We start from the raw sequence: 14866 nt of genomic DNA, 5'->3' as shown, positions 1-14866 counted from the left end.
ACCGTCTGGCTGAGGCCAGCCTAAAAAGATGCTCAGGACAGTTGACGGGCCACTGCTGCACATCGTCATGAAAGCGTATATTTGTATACAGTGAAAGCAAACAGTTGAGAAAAATGGGATGAGTATGATATTGGATGCGTCCATCGTCTCTTAAAGTGAGCCTAATTTAGTTACTGAATTACTTTGTAGTTTTAACAAGACTTAATGCAGTCAAACCAAAAATTATTCAGACACCAGATTTTTTATTTATATGTATATTTTACTAGCAGGTACAGGACACTATAATACATTTATGTAAGTGAGTAAAGCAAAATTAAGGGAAGTGTGACATAATATACCCAAATAATCTTCATACACACATACACACACACACACACACACACACACACATATATATATACAATTGGGACCAAAAATTATTCAGCACCTTATAAAGCACCATGTATTGCTTATGTTTTTTTTTTCTGAATTGCTAATGCAACCTTTTCACACCACAGTCTGAACAAAATTAAGTATTGCTTGGTAATTGTATTGTAAAAGTATTGATGGTAGTGTAAATATTGTCATAAAAACAGTTGCCGTAATCCATTACATACATTTCTATCAAAGTTATGACATTATCAAGACTAATTTGTTCTGACAGAGTTTAACTCTAAGTTCTTGTCATATTTTAGAACCATTTTACAAGTGATAGCAAATAAACTGTAATAATGTGAGAAATGTTGAAGGTGTCTGAATAAATGTAGGTTTGATTGTATATTTCCTTTTTACATTGAAGACTATCCAGTGCTATTTTACATGTAATTATTTGGTTTCTGTACCTTGACACCTACAAACTTGAAAAAAACTTAAACATTGTGTAAATAGCACAAATAAATAAGAATGAACGAACATACAAATTAAACAATTTCAAACAGGCCTTGATTGTCTCATTAGTTCCAGGTGTCCCTCGTCTTCCCCTCATCAGTTCCTGTGTATTTAAAGTGTGTTCCAGTTCTGGTTCCGTTGTCTGCTGTTAAACATCATTCTGAGTTTGTCTCCTTTGGTTCATGGAATTAAGTTAGGGGGCAATTAAATGTATTAGTTAAAATTAAATATTTAAAAATGAAATATTATGCTGTGCATAATAGCGCTGAAATAACAAAAAAATTACACCTATGCTCAGTCACGTTGTGTTCTCCTTGTGTGTTTCTGATGATGTAAGGTGAATGCAAACGCACCTGCGCTTGATACAACTATTAAGTGTGAAAGCAGACCAACGTTGGGGGTGGCACCGGGAACAATCGTGCTCGGGCCGCAGCAAATGAGCCCAGTGTAGAGGGCACAATGTTTCATTGATGATACATAGTTTTACATTCCATTGAAAGCTGCTGATTCCATTCCAACAGTTGTTGGACTGTCTTGATGATGTCAAGAAATGGATAAAAAAATTACTTTCTCCAAATTAATGAAGCCAAATCTGAAATTGTTTTTGGTCCCCCGAAATTGAGAAACGGGCTTATTAAGTAACTTGGCAATCATTTCCCCTCAGTTTCTTCTCAGGTTAGGAACCTAGGTGTCATCTTAAGGCTGGCATACACTGTGCGATTTCGGCAAGGTACCAACTTACACTGTACGGGTAGATCGCATGCAATGTAAAGCCAAAGCTCACGATTTTTATGCGCTCACTGTGCGGTCCGATTGTCGAGTTGCGATTTGACTGCTCACACTATACTTGAGGAATCAACTGGATCAACACGTAGGATCCCTCAGAACCTGGATGTTTGTGGCTGTTTCAGAATAAACATGCTTTCCCGGGATAAACGCACTGTTTTGGTGATATGCGCAATTATGTGTGCTGAAACGTCAAAAAAAAAAAAGGGATCGGCGTATCTAGACGCGCAGATGGCTGGGAAGACATGGCCAATATGGTCAATCCATTTTGCAACGCGAACTAGAGGTAAGCAGGCGTTTTTTCCCCTCTTTTATTTTTATTTTTCTTTGCCATAACTCCAAGTTATCCCTCCATCACTTCAGTCCACACTACATGCTGTGTCAGGTGTCACCATGGTTTTGTTTATGGTTTCACGCATGCGCAGTGAGGGAAACGCGGAAAATCGGTTCGTAGACCTGCTTCAATAGTGCGATACCTCACGAGAGGCGACCAAAATTTCTGACGTGTCAGAAATCCATCCGACCAACCGATTGCCGGTCGGGAGAGGCTAATAGCCTCTCGTTTCCCCTTGTACACTCCACGCACACTGCACGACAAACGACGCACGAAAATGCTGAAATTCGATTATTTCTAAACTTAAATCATTCTCGTCTTTCAAGGTCATTCATGCTTTTATCACATCCCGTTTAGATTATTGTAACTCCTTGTATTTGGGCTTTCCTCAGTCAACCATTTCTCATCTCCAGATGGTTCAAAATTCAGCTGCAAGGATGTTAACCCAAGCAAAGAAATTTGACCATGTCACCCCGATCTTAACATCGCTCCATTGGCTCTCAGTCCATTTCAGGATTCAATTTAAATTTCCACTGGACTGAACCCTAGGCTTGCGCTACACTGGTCGACGTCACACGGCCATTGATCACGTGATGGTGTTTATATGAGGACCGTTCTGTAGCAATACAGAGCCAGTCACATTGGGCGCTGATGTGGAGATAAACGTTTTTCTCTGTGAGCCTTTGATTTCTCTTAGAGAGGATCCTCTTCAGTGGGGGAAGACAAACCGGCAGCGATTTCCACTGCTGGCAAAAATGGTTAAGATCAACCTCTGTGTGTCACCAACATCTGTGTCAAGTGAAAGACTTTTCAGTACTGCTGGGGACATTCGTTCCCACACTCGCAACCGGTTGTCGCTTCTTAATGCAGAGCGTCTTGTGTTTTTGAAAGGAATCTCTCATTTCATGTGAAAGGTTTTACATTAATTTAATTATGACGCAGGAGATGCGTGTGATCTTCCGTCATATTTTTCGTAATATTTGGCTACTGTTCTAATCGTAGCCTAGCCTACTGTCATAAACGAAAACTGCCTACTATCCATGTTTATTGAGTAAATGTTCAATAACATTCATTTCAGTTAAGTCATCAAACATATTCTGGTTAAAAAAAAAAAAAAGAATAACACTTTCTTTGCATTGTTGCACATTTATTGAAAGGTTTTGGTTTGTACTTGGGTAAGCATAGGCTTATGATAATTGTTTTTTACTGTAAAAATAACATTCTAAATACACTTCTGTGGATGTTGTTTACTTCATTAATGTGTTTTACTGTGTTAATGGAATGAGGATGCGAGTAGGTTTCGGTATTCGGTTTCGGCCGAATCTTAAACAGTGGATTCGGTACTCGGCCGAACCCAAAAAAATCTGAATTCAGTGCATCCATAATTATAATTTTTAAAAAAAGGCTGAAAACATATCTTTTCTCCCAGGCGTTTTATTGTTTTTTAGTATATTGTCTTCCATGTTGTTTTATTCTTATTTTATTTGTATTCATTATTATTGTTTTTTTTAATACTCTGTTCAGCACTTCGGTCAGCTACACTGTGTTAAAATGTGCTATATAAATAAAATTTACTTAAAGTATTCTCCAGCATCTCCTCGTTCCTCTCCTGTGTATCGTGAGAGTATTTGAGAAAAACAGGTATTAATTTAGTTCATTTACACCCTAAGTAAAAAAAAGAATATATATATATATATATATATATATATATATATATATATATATATATATATATATATATATATATATATATATATAAATTCATTTAAAAAAAAAAGCTGGTTTCTGACACTGTTTTGCCCATGGCTGTGATCCAGATTGCACTTGACATCTGATCAAAACAAGGTTTCATTAAATAAGCATGGAAACTGAAAAGTTGTTAGGTGTATCAGTGTATGAGAATGGTGTGATGTAACTCTGGTCACGGTATTATCTCACGTGTTGACTGAGATTACGGCTTTATGAAAACCTTTAACTACAATACTTTTATTATCTTTTTCTCATTTTCCACGCCTAAAAATATGTATGAAATACTCTGTTATTTCATTGCAAATAACATAATAATATCCTTGGCACGTCCTACGGGAGTGCTAGAGGGAACGAAACAAAAGCAAGAGTAGGTCAGGTAAAGCAAAGAAAGGGCCTTTGTTTAAAGTGAGAAATAAGACATTGGTGAAACATATTTTCCAAATGCTCTAGTGCAGTGGTTTTCAACCTGTGGTCCCGCCAATTATTTTCTGTTCATTTCCAGTCCATTCTAGGGCTGTGCGATTAAAAGAAAACGTCCTAAAATCACGAATAACTCCAGGTTCACACACTGTCTGTGATGCGCCTTTTTTCTGAGCCAATGTTGACGGATCAGAGCGTTCTCACTGCGGTAAAAGGCTAGAAATAAAAATGTGCGAAAATAATTCATGTCTAACACATGAGCATAGAGTGAATTTGTTAGTGAACAGGATGGAGTTTAAGTGAGAGGAGACACGTTTTAAGTGTGCACACTCTCTCCTCGCAAAGCAGGGTGTATCTGAGCAAGCACGACTGGTTTTGTGACAGAGCAAAGGAAATCTGCTGCGAACAGAGAGATTCGCACTCGTGCATTATTTTAATGTGCTTTCGCGTTATACTTATGCGCTCTCACTGCTGACCGCATACACATACTGTATACACACTGCAAACACCTGAGGCACCGCTATAATTAATGAGCTCTATGAACAATGCATGGCAAAAAAGAAAAAAAAGTCCCTGTATACAGGTTTTTTTATTTTTTGCCACAAGTCTCTACATTTTTTTACATCTTCACTATAGTGATAATTTTGACTTATGTCTGTTCTAGAGATGTTTCAACTTTTTGATAAAGCTCTGATTGGTTTTCTTTTGGAAATATGTTTCAAATTAATCCTGAATGCATTTATGACTGTAAAAGCACAATTGCAAAATTGATCAAAAAAATCGCGATAGTTTTTTTTTTTTAGTCCATATCGCACAGCCCTAGTTTATTCAATAAATATAGTTTAAAATCTAGCTTCTGAGTACTAAGTTATTAACCCAACAATAGCGGGGTCAGTTAATTTTTTTGAAGTGGGCCGCGCAAACATATGTGTTTGGTTGTGTGGGCCACGATTTGAAAAAGGTTGGGAACCACTGCTCTAGTGTGTAACTGTGTTTGAACCCTGGAGGTTTCAGTCAACACATGAGATCATTTGATGATCACAGTAACATCACACCATTCTCATACACTGATACTCACAGTGTGAGTAATATGTGAGCTCATTGTGAATTCAAAATGTTGAGCAGGTTGAGAGGAGGCAGTTTAGTTCGCCAGGGGTAGTTCTAGATTCTGTTTCTCAACACTATCACATTGATATCACTGTGCTCTCACATGAGGAGCTCACAGTATGAGCTTCCCTTACAAAAGCAATTGTGATATATTTTAATATATTATTTTCCCTTTTTATTTTCCAATATATTATATATTTGAATACACTGAATAATATATTGATGATACATATACACTATATAATATATTCATGTAATATATTGCGATTATATTGCAAAATTTACAAATGATTGTCGCTTTCAATATATAACAATATATTGAACATGAATACATAATATATTTGTTTATATATCCCAAAATATATGCAATATTATATTTATAAATATCCACCATAATGTATTTAGATTTATATGGGAAAATGTTTTGGTAATATATGTAAAGATATAGTATCAAATGTATGTTTAATACATGGTAGAATATTATATGGATATATTATATTTACATTTACATTACATTTATTCATTTAGCAGACGCTTTTATCCAAAGCGACTTACAGATGAAGACAGTAGAAGCAATCAAAAACAACAAAAAGAGCAATGATATATAAGTTTTATAACAAGTCTCAGTTAGGTTAACACAGTACACGTAGCATGGGATTTTAACTAATATAATAAAAAGAAAACAGATAGAATAAAAAAATAAAAGAATAGAGCAAGCTAGTTAGAGGTCTTTACACATACACACACACATACATATACAATTGCATAATAAATGAAAAGAAAATAGAATAGAATACAAAAAGATTAGAAAAGTAGTTAGATTTAAAAAAAAAAAATAGAATTAGAGTAGTGAGTGTTAAAGTTAGAGGGTCAAATAAAGATGGAAGAGATGTGTTTTAAGCCGATTCTTGAAGATGGCTAAGGACTCAGCTGCTCGGATTGAGTTGGGGAGGTCATTCCACCAGAAGGTAACATTTAATTTAAAAGTCCGCAAAAGTGACTTTGTGCTTCTTTGGGATTGTACAATAAAGCGACGTTCACTTGCAGAACGCAAGCTTCTAGAGGGCACATAAATCTGAAGTAACGAATTTAGATAAATGGGTGCAGAGCCAGTGGTAGTTTTGTAGGCAAACATCAATGCCTTGAATTTTATGCGAGCAGCTATTGGAAGCCAGTGCAAATTGATAAACAGAGGTGTGACGTGTATTCTTTTTGGCTCATTAAAAATTAATCTTGCTGCCACGTTCTGAATTAATTGTAAAGGTTTGATAGAATTGGCTGGAAGACCTGCCAAGAGGGCATTGCAATAGTCCAGCCTGGACAGAACAAGAGCTTGAACAAGGAGTTGTGCAGCATGTTCCGGAAGAAAGGGCTTGATCTTCTTGATGTTGAATAAAGCAAATCTGCAGGATCTGACAGTTTTAGCAATGTGGTCTGAGAAAGTCAACTGATCATCAATCATAACTCCAAGGCTTCTAGCTGTTTTTGAAGGAGTTATGGTTGATGTGCCTAACTTGATGGTGAAATTGTGATGAAACAATGGGTTTGCTGGAATCACAAGCAGTTGTGTCTTGGCAAGGTTGAGTTGAAGGTGATGGTCCATCATCCAGGAAGAAATGTCAGTTAGACAAGCTGAGATGCGAATAGCTACCGTCGGATCATCAGGATGGAATGAGAGGTAGAGTTGAGTGTCATCAGCATAGCAGTGGTATGAAAAGCCATGTTTCTGAATGACAGAACCTAATGATGCCATGTAGACAGAGAAGATAAGTGGTCCAAGAACTGAGCCCTGAGGCACCCCAGTAGTTAGATGTTGAGACTTGGACACCTCACCTCTCCAAGATACTTTGAAGGTCCTATCTGATAGGTAAGACTCAAACCATTGAAGTGTTGTTCCTGAGATGCCTTTCGCCAGTAGTGTTGATAGGAGGATCTGGTGGTTAACAGTGTCAAAAGCAGCGGACAGATCAAGCAGGATAAGTACTGAAGATTTGGATTCTGCTCTTGCCAGTCTTAGAGCTTCAACAACTGAGAGCAAGGCCGTCTCAGTTGAATGTCCACTTCTGAAGCCAGATTGGTTGCTGTCAAGGAGATTGTTGTGTGTGAGAAATGTAGAGACTTGTTTGAACACAGCTCGTTCAAGTGTTTTTGCAATAAAAGGAAGAAGGGAAACTGGTCTGTAGTTCTCTAAAAGAGATGGGTTGAGGTTGGGTTTCTTAAGTAGTGGAGTTATACGTGCCTGTCTAAATGATGAGGGAAAAACACCTGTGTGGAGGGAAGTGTTGATGATGTGAGTAAGAGCAGGTACAACTTCAGGAGAAATGGCTTGAAGGAGATGAGATGGAATTGGATCAAGCGGGCAAGTTGTAGGGGTGATTAGAAAGGATGAGTTTTGACACTTCTGCCTCAGAGAGTGAAGAGAAGGATGTAAATGAGTGTAAGTTTGCTGGTGATATGAGCTTGACTGATTGTGGTGTGAAAAATTGTGCACTAATGTGTTTAATTTTATTAATGAAAAACGTTGCAAAGTCGTCAGCTATTAGAGATGAAGCAGGAGGAGGAGGAGGAGGACAAATAAGTGAGGAAAATGTTTTAAAAAACATGCGAGAGTTAGATGAATTGTTAATTTTGTTATGGTAGTATATCCTTTTAGCAGAGGAGACATTAGCAGATTATTATATAGATATTATTATATGGAATTATACATGAAATATGTGTACAGATATGTGTTCAGTATATTGGGGAATATATTTTAAATATGTAATATTATGAAAATATTTGAAATATATATTAAAATATACACAATATGTGTACATATGAGAACATGCCATACAATGTATATACATATACGGTGATGTACAGTATATTTACATGTAACCTCTAAAATATGAATTAATACATATGCAATCTGCAATATACGTGCAAACCTTTATACTACATATTAACACAGACTAATGAATGGGTAATCTATCAAAAGCCACATTTATTTTCTTTTAATAAGGCAGATAATAAAGAGCTACACAGGCCTACTGGTATTAAAACCACAAGAGGCCTTGCATATGGTCAGATAAACTTTACAGAGTAACACTGATGTAATAACGGTACCATTGAACAGAAAATATATAAATTATAAATTAAAGCTATTTCAATGACCAATGTCTATTTTAAACATTCAGCAGTGCTGTTATAAAAAATATTAAAAAAATTATATAAAGAAAAATCTAAACAAAAATAAATAGAAATAAATTAAAACTGTGAAACTGTTCAAAGCAATATGCCAGAATAACAGTGCATTATCCTGGTTAGGATTAGGAGTCCATCTTGGTTCTTCGCTGATTTAAACGACCACACTTTTGCACTTCACCTGGGGCCTGTACCATGATGGTAGCTGAACAAATGCAGAGTTTCAGGATTAATTTTGAGTTGACAAAACCAAACCTCTCCAATCCGGCTTTGTTGGTACCATGATGCTGATCGTCAACTTTCTTTGTCAACTCAGGCTTTGATCCTGAGTTTGTGGAGCGCGTGCACATGAATGTGTGACATCACTGGCGAAGAGCCAATCACAAGCATTGCAACACAAAGCAAGTTTGATTTACTTCTAGCGAGCGACCCAGTGAGATTCAAAACTAAAGGTTAAAGGTTTTACTAAAGGTTAAGGGATTGAAGAATATGACAAATTTAAACATCATATGAAAAATTAAGGAGGACATATAAAATAAATTATCTTGCACTATCAGTGCAGTGACAAGTGAAACTTGATAACTTAGTTTATATATTTGAAAATATATAGTGATAGAGACACAAACATGTAAGGTCAGATTCTTTTGATACTACATTTTATTTATATTACATGATCTGTATACATTAATATTTATTTTAAATAAATGATTTATAATAACTGTTAAATTAAAATTGCTTGTGTGTAAAAGATAAATAATAATAATAAATTATTGATTATATAAATCATAAAATGACTCAGTAATTATCATTAAAGCCAGAAGACTTGAGTTTCCTCAGGTCGAGAGCCTGCCGACGATGATTCGAATGAGGTAATATGCGCTACTCTTTGAAACACTTCAAATACTCAAACGTTCATCAGTGGACCACTCCCAGCATGTGGAACAAATATGTTTTCACGGTTGCTTGGGCTGAACACATGGCTATATAAAGATCTTGTAATATATTTTTTTTTTTTAAATTTAACCTTTATTTGACCAGGTAGGCCGATTGAGAACAAATTCTCATTTACAACGGCGACCTGGCCAAGATAAGGCGAAACATGTGCAAGACAACATAGTGTTACATTATAAATACACAGAACACAGGAGTGCAAATTTATAAAATTACAGTAAAACACAAGAAGGCAATACCGGATATCAAAAAACAGGATAAGATATATGTGAGTCTGTTAAGCAACATAATTAAGACATATTAGGACATAGCGAAAATATTTTAAGATTAAAAAACAAATAAATAATTTTACTTAATATATAAGGTGTATCTTATTAAAAATCTATCTAACCGATATATCATTTAAGTGCATGGATTGTATGACCGCAATTATGTAAAGGAGCATTTAAAAAAAATATATCTATATCTGAGCAATAATAATAATACAAGAAACTCAGCAGGTATGACAGTAGTGCATGTGAAAAAAAGTCCACTGTGCAATGCGGACATAGCATAAAGGAAAGAAGAATTGAAGACAATTAACAAGTACAAAGATTGGTCAGATGTTCAGAAAGGAGTAGTTTAAAAGCAACTGGTGATATGAGTGTTTCAAGTTTAAAGGTTTTTTGTAATCCATTCCAGTCATTGGCGGCTGCAAACTGGAAGGATTGGCGGCCGAATGTTGTGCAGACTTTCGGGGTGACTAAGGCAATATACCTACTAGATCGTAGACTGCGAGTAGGTACAGCAATAGTAACTAGACAACTTAAATACAGCGGGACTTTACCAAGCAAAGACTTGTAAATAAGTTGGTACCAATGAGTTAAACGCCGCATAGTTAATGACGGCCAACCAACTAATGCATAAAGCTCGCAGTGGTGGGTGTTGTAAGGAGCATTTGTAACAAAACGTATGACACTATGATAGATCACGTCCAGTTTTTTCAGCAGAAAATTTGGGGCAGTTCTATAAATAACATCACCAAAGTCAAACATTGGAATGATTGTCATTTTCACCAAAGCCAGTTTGGCAGCATAAGTAAAAGAGGCCCTGTTGCGGAAAAGAAAACCAATTCTGGATTTAATTTTAGATCTTAGTTTGTTAATGTGTGGCTGGAAGGAGAGAGAACTGTCTAACAAGACACCTAGATATTTATATGTATCAAAATATTCTAACTCAGACCCATCCAGCGTGGTGATGTTAGGTAGACAAGCAGGTATTGGCAGCGAACGATTGAAAAGCATACACTTAATTTTACCAGAATTTAATAATAACTGAAGATTTTGAAAGGAATATTGAATAGAATTGAAGCTCTCCTGAAGATTTTTAAGCACAGTATCTAACGAAGGGCCTGACGTGTACAGGATGGTATCATCTGCATAAAGATGAATCTGAGAGTCACCAGCAGCAAGAGCCACATCATTGATGTAGAGGGAGAATAGAGTCGGCCCGAGAATCGAGCCCTGTGGTACCCCCATAGAGACAGGCATGGGTCCCGACAACAAGCCCTCCGATTTAACACGCTGGACCCTGTCAGAGAGATAGTTGGAAAACCAGGCAAGGCAATCATGGGAGAAGCCCAGGCTATTGAGTCGGCTGATGAGAACACAGTGATTAACCGAATCAAGCCTTGGACAGGTCGATATAAAAGGAGTAAATTTCATCGACAACTTCAATCTTTTCTGGGGCCATAGACAATTGTTTAAACCGGATGGCCTCCACCCAAACAAACTTGGTGCTAGAGTGTTTAAGGACAATATCTACTTCTCCCTTCGTCATCCTTCAGCAGAGTGTGTCAATCCATTCAGCACACACACACCGGGTCCGAGTCATCATGTGGTTGACATATCCCACAAGGACACTGATAACACCATGCAGCCAAAACAATCACTGCTGATAGACACTATCCCTGCTGAGCCCTGCCCACAGAGCTCCTCACAGACTGACTGTGATGTATCAAAACAGCTACAAGATTCACCACCCAATGACGACTTTCTGGAAAACAGCCAGGGAAGCCAGGACAACACACCACAGCCACCGGAAACACCAGAGACACAGCCCATCTCACCAGACACATTATCCCTCTCTCCAGCATCTCCACTTCTGTGCTTCTCACAGAAAATGGAGGACTTGGTGTATGTTGGGACTAAACTCTCCCACTCATTCGCTGCTAGCACGCAGATATCAACAAAAAAACGGTGGGCCCCCCAACCACCAAAGCCTGTGGGCCCTGTTCCTATGAGAGCTCTCCGACCGCTGCCACAACGCCAAGGCCCAAACCCTCTATCTGGTGAAGGTGAACCAAAAACAACTGATAGCAGCTGTCAGTGATATGTGTCGGGTCCCCGCTATAATAACAGTAACATTCACAAATGCCTACAGAACAAGCGGGAACCCAGGGTGCCTGTAGCTTTCTCTATTTCAGTTTTATCACGTGAAAGAAAGTCTAAGGCCTTCTCAAGCCGAAGAGCAAACTCATCTAATCTGCGGCCTATTATGCATCAAACTAAGATTGATGTAAAGACACAAAGCACTGCCATCAAGTTAGCACTTTTAAACATTCGGTCACTAAAAAATAAATAATTTCTAATCAATGACTTTATAACCACAAACAATCTGGATTTTATGTTTGTAAATGAAACATGGCTAGAAGACAGCTGCAGTGCAACAATCCTAAATGATTGAAGTGTCTGCAGGACTGTTAGGAGAGGTGGAGGTGTAGCTGCTCTATTTAAAGATGTCGATCAATGCAAGCAAGTGTCATTTGGTCAGTACTTGTCTTTCGAATATCTAGGGATTGTGCTGAAAGGTGCCCCACGCATTCTGTTTATTAATATTTACAGGCCTCCAAAATACTCTCCAGCCTTTGTTGAACAGGTCACAGAAATGTTATCAATGATTTCAATTGCAGGGGCAATTGCAGGGGATTTTAATATTCACATAGATAATGCAGAAAACAAAACTACAAAAGAAATGATAACGGTTCTAAACACTTGTGATCTGATTCAGCATGTGCATGGACCCACACACAAAGGTTGAAACACTCTAGACTTAATCATCAGTAGGGGTTTAAACATTTCATCCGTTGTTATTAAGGACGTAGCACTATCTGATCACTTCTGTATTTTCTTTGATATACTGATCTCTACTACCACTGAATCTAGATCTGTCTCTGTCAGAAGGAGATGCATAAACGAGAACACAAGTGTACTATTTATGGAGGCTATATCTTTAACACCAAGAATTTCTGCAGACTCTGTTGATATTCTCCTTGATTCCTTTTAACTCAAAAGTTAAGAATGTTATTGATGATATTGCACCAATAATAGTCAGTAAGAAAACAAACAGACAGAAATCAGTTTGGAGAAGATCAACAGCAGTTCAGACTATGAAAAGACAATGCAGAAAAGCCGAGCGGATGTGGAGGAAGATGAAACTTGAAATTCACTATAGCATTTATAAAGAGAGCCTTCATGCTTTTAATGTGAAACTAGCCACAGATAGACAAAATTTCTTCTCAAACCTTATAAACAGTAACTTAAATAACACTCGTACTCTTTTTGCCACTGTTGAGAGACTGACAAACCCCCCAAGTCAGAGTCCCAGTGATATGCTCTCAGACAGCAAATGCAATGAGTTTGTTCTTTCTTTTCTGAGAAGATCATAAATATCAGGAAGGCGATTAGCACATCCTCAAGTAATGCAGAGGTCAGACAGATTCTGCCAAAATATCAAAAAGATACTATGTCTATTTTTGAAACAGTTGATAGCAAAATTCTGGAAGACATAGTGCAGCAACTAAAATCGTCAACCTGTTGCCTTGACACACTTCCCACATCTTTTTTCAAAAGTGTGCTTGACTGCTTAAAAGCAGATCTCTTAGAAGTGGTGAATGCCTCACTTCTTTCTGGGACATTTCCAAACTCCCTAAAAACTGCAGTTGTTAAGCCCCTCCTTAAAAAGACCAATCTTGATAACACAATTTTGAGTAATTTTTGACCAATATCTAATCTTCCTTTTATTGGCAAAATTATAGAAAAGGTAGTTTTTAATCAGATGAACAAATACTTAAACTCAAATGGATACCTGGACAATTTTCAATCTGGTTTTCGACCGCATCACAGCACAGAGACAGCACTCATTAAGATAATAAATGATATTCGCTTAAACTGTGACTCTGGCAAAATATCGGTGCTGGTATTGCTAGATCTCAGTGCTGCGTTTGACACGGTCGATCATAACATACTACTAGAGAGACTGGAAAACTGTGTCGGGCTTTCTGGGATGGTACTTAAATGGTTCAGGTCATACTTAGAAGGGAGAGGTTATTATGTGAGTATAGGAGAGCATAAGTCTAAGTGGACGTTCATGACATGCGGAGTCCCACAAGGCTCAATTCTTGCACTGCTCTTGTTTAGCCTGTATATGCTTCCACTAAGTCAAACAATGAGAAAGTACCAAATTGCCTACCACAGCTATGCTGATGATACCCAGATTTACCTAGCCTTATCTCCAAATGACTACAGCCCCATTGACTCCCTCTGCCAATGCAATGATGAAATTAATAGTTGGATGTGCCAGAACTATCTTCAGTTAAATAAGGAAAAAACTGAAGTCATTGCATTTGGAAACAAAGATGAAGTGTTCAAGGTGAATGCATACCTTGACTCTAGGGGTCAAACAACTAAAAATCAAGTCAGGAATCTTGGTGTGATTCTGGAGACAGACCTTAGTTTCAGTAGTCATGTCAAAGCAGTAACTAAATCAGCATACTATCATTTGAAAAACATTGCAAGAATTAGATGTTTTGTTTCCAGTCAAGAGTTGGAGAAACTTGTTCACGCCTTTATCACCAGCAGGGTGGACTATTGTAATGGGCTCCTCACTGGCCTTCCCAAAAAGACCATTAGACAGCTGCAGCTCATCCAGAACGCTGCTGCCAGGATACTGACTAGAACCAGAAAATCTGAGCATATCACACCAGTCCTCAGGTCCTTACACTGGCTTCCGGTTACATTTAGGATTGATTTTAAAGTACTTTTACTCGTATATAAGTCACTAAATGACCTAGGACCGAAATATTTTGCAGATATGCTCACTGAATATAAACCTAACCGAGCACTCAGATCACTAGGATCAAGTCAGTTAGAAATACCAAGGGTTCACAAAACAAGGGGAGTCCTCCTTTAGTTACTATGCCGCCCGCAGTTGGAATCAGCTTCCAGAAGAGATCAGATGTGCTAAAACACTAGTCACATTTAAATCTAGACTCAAAACGCATCTTTTTAGCTATGCATTTATTGAATGAGCACTGTGCAATGTTCGGACTGATTGCACTATATTTTCACTGTTTTATTTTATTAAATTTTTTATGTAAAATCATTTTCTAACTGTTTTTAAATGTTTTAATCATTTTAAAAGTTTTAAAAT

The sequence above is a fragment of the Carassius gibelio genome, chromosome A4, assembly GCF_023724105.1.
Source record: "Carassius gibelio isolate Cgi1373 ecotype wild population from Czech Republic chromosome A4, carGib1.2-hapl.c, whole genome shotgun sequence".
Lineage (NCBI taxonomy): Eukaryota > Metazoa > Chordata > Actinopteri > Cypriniformes > Cyprinidae > Carassius > Carassius gibelio.
Note: the sequence above shows the minus strand (reverse complement) of the source record.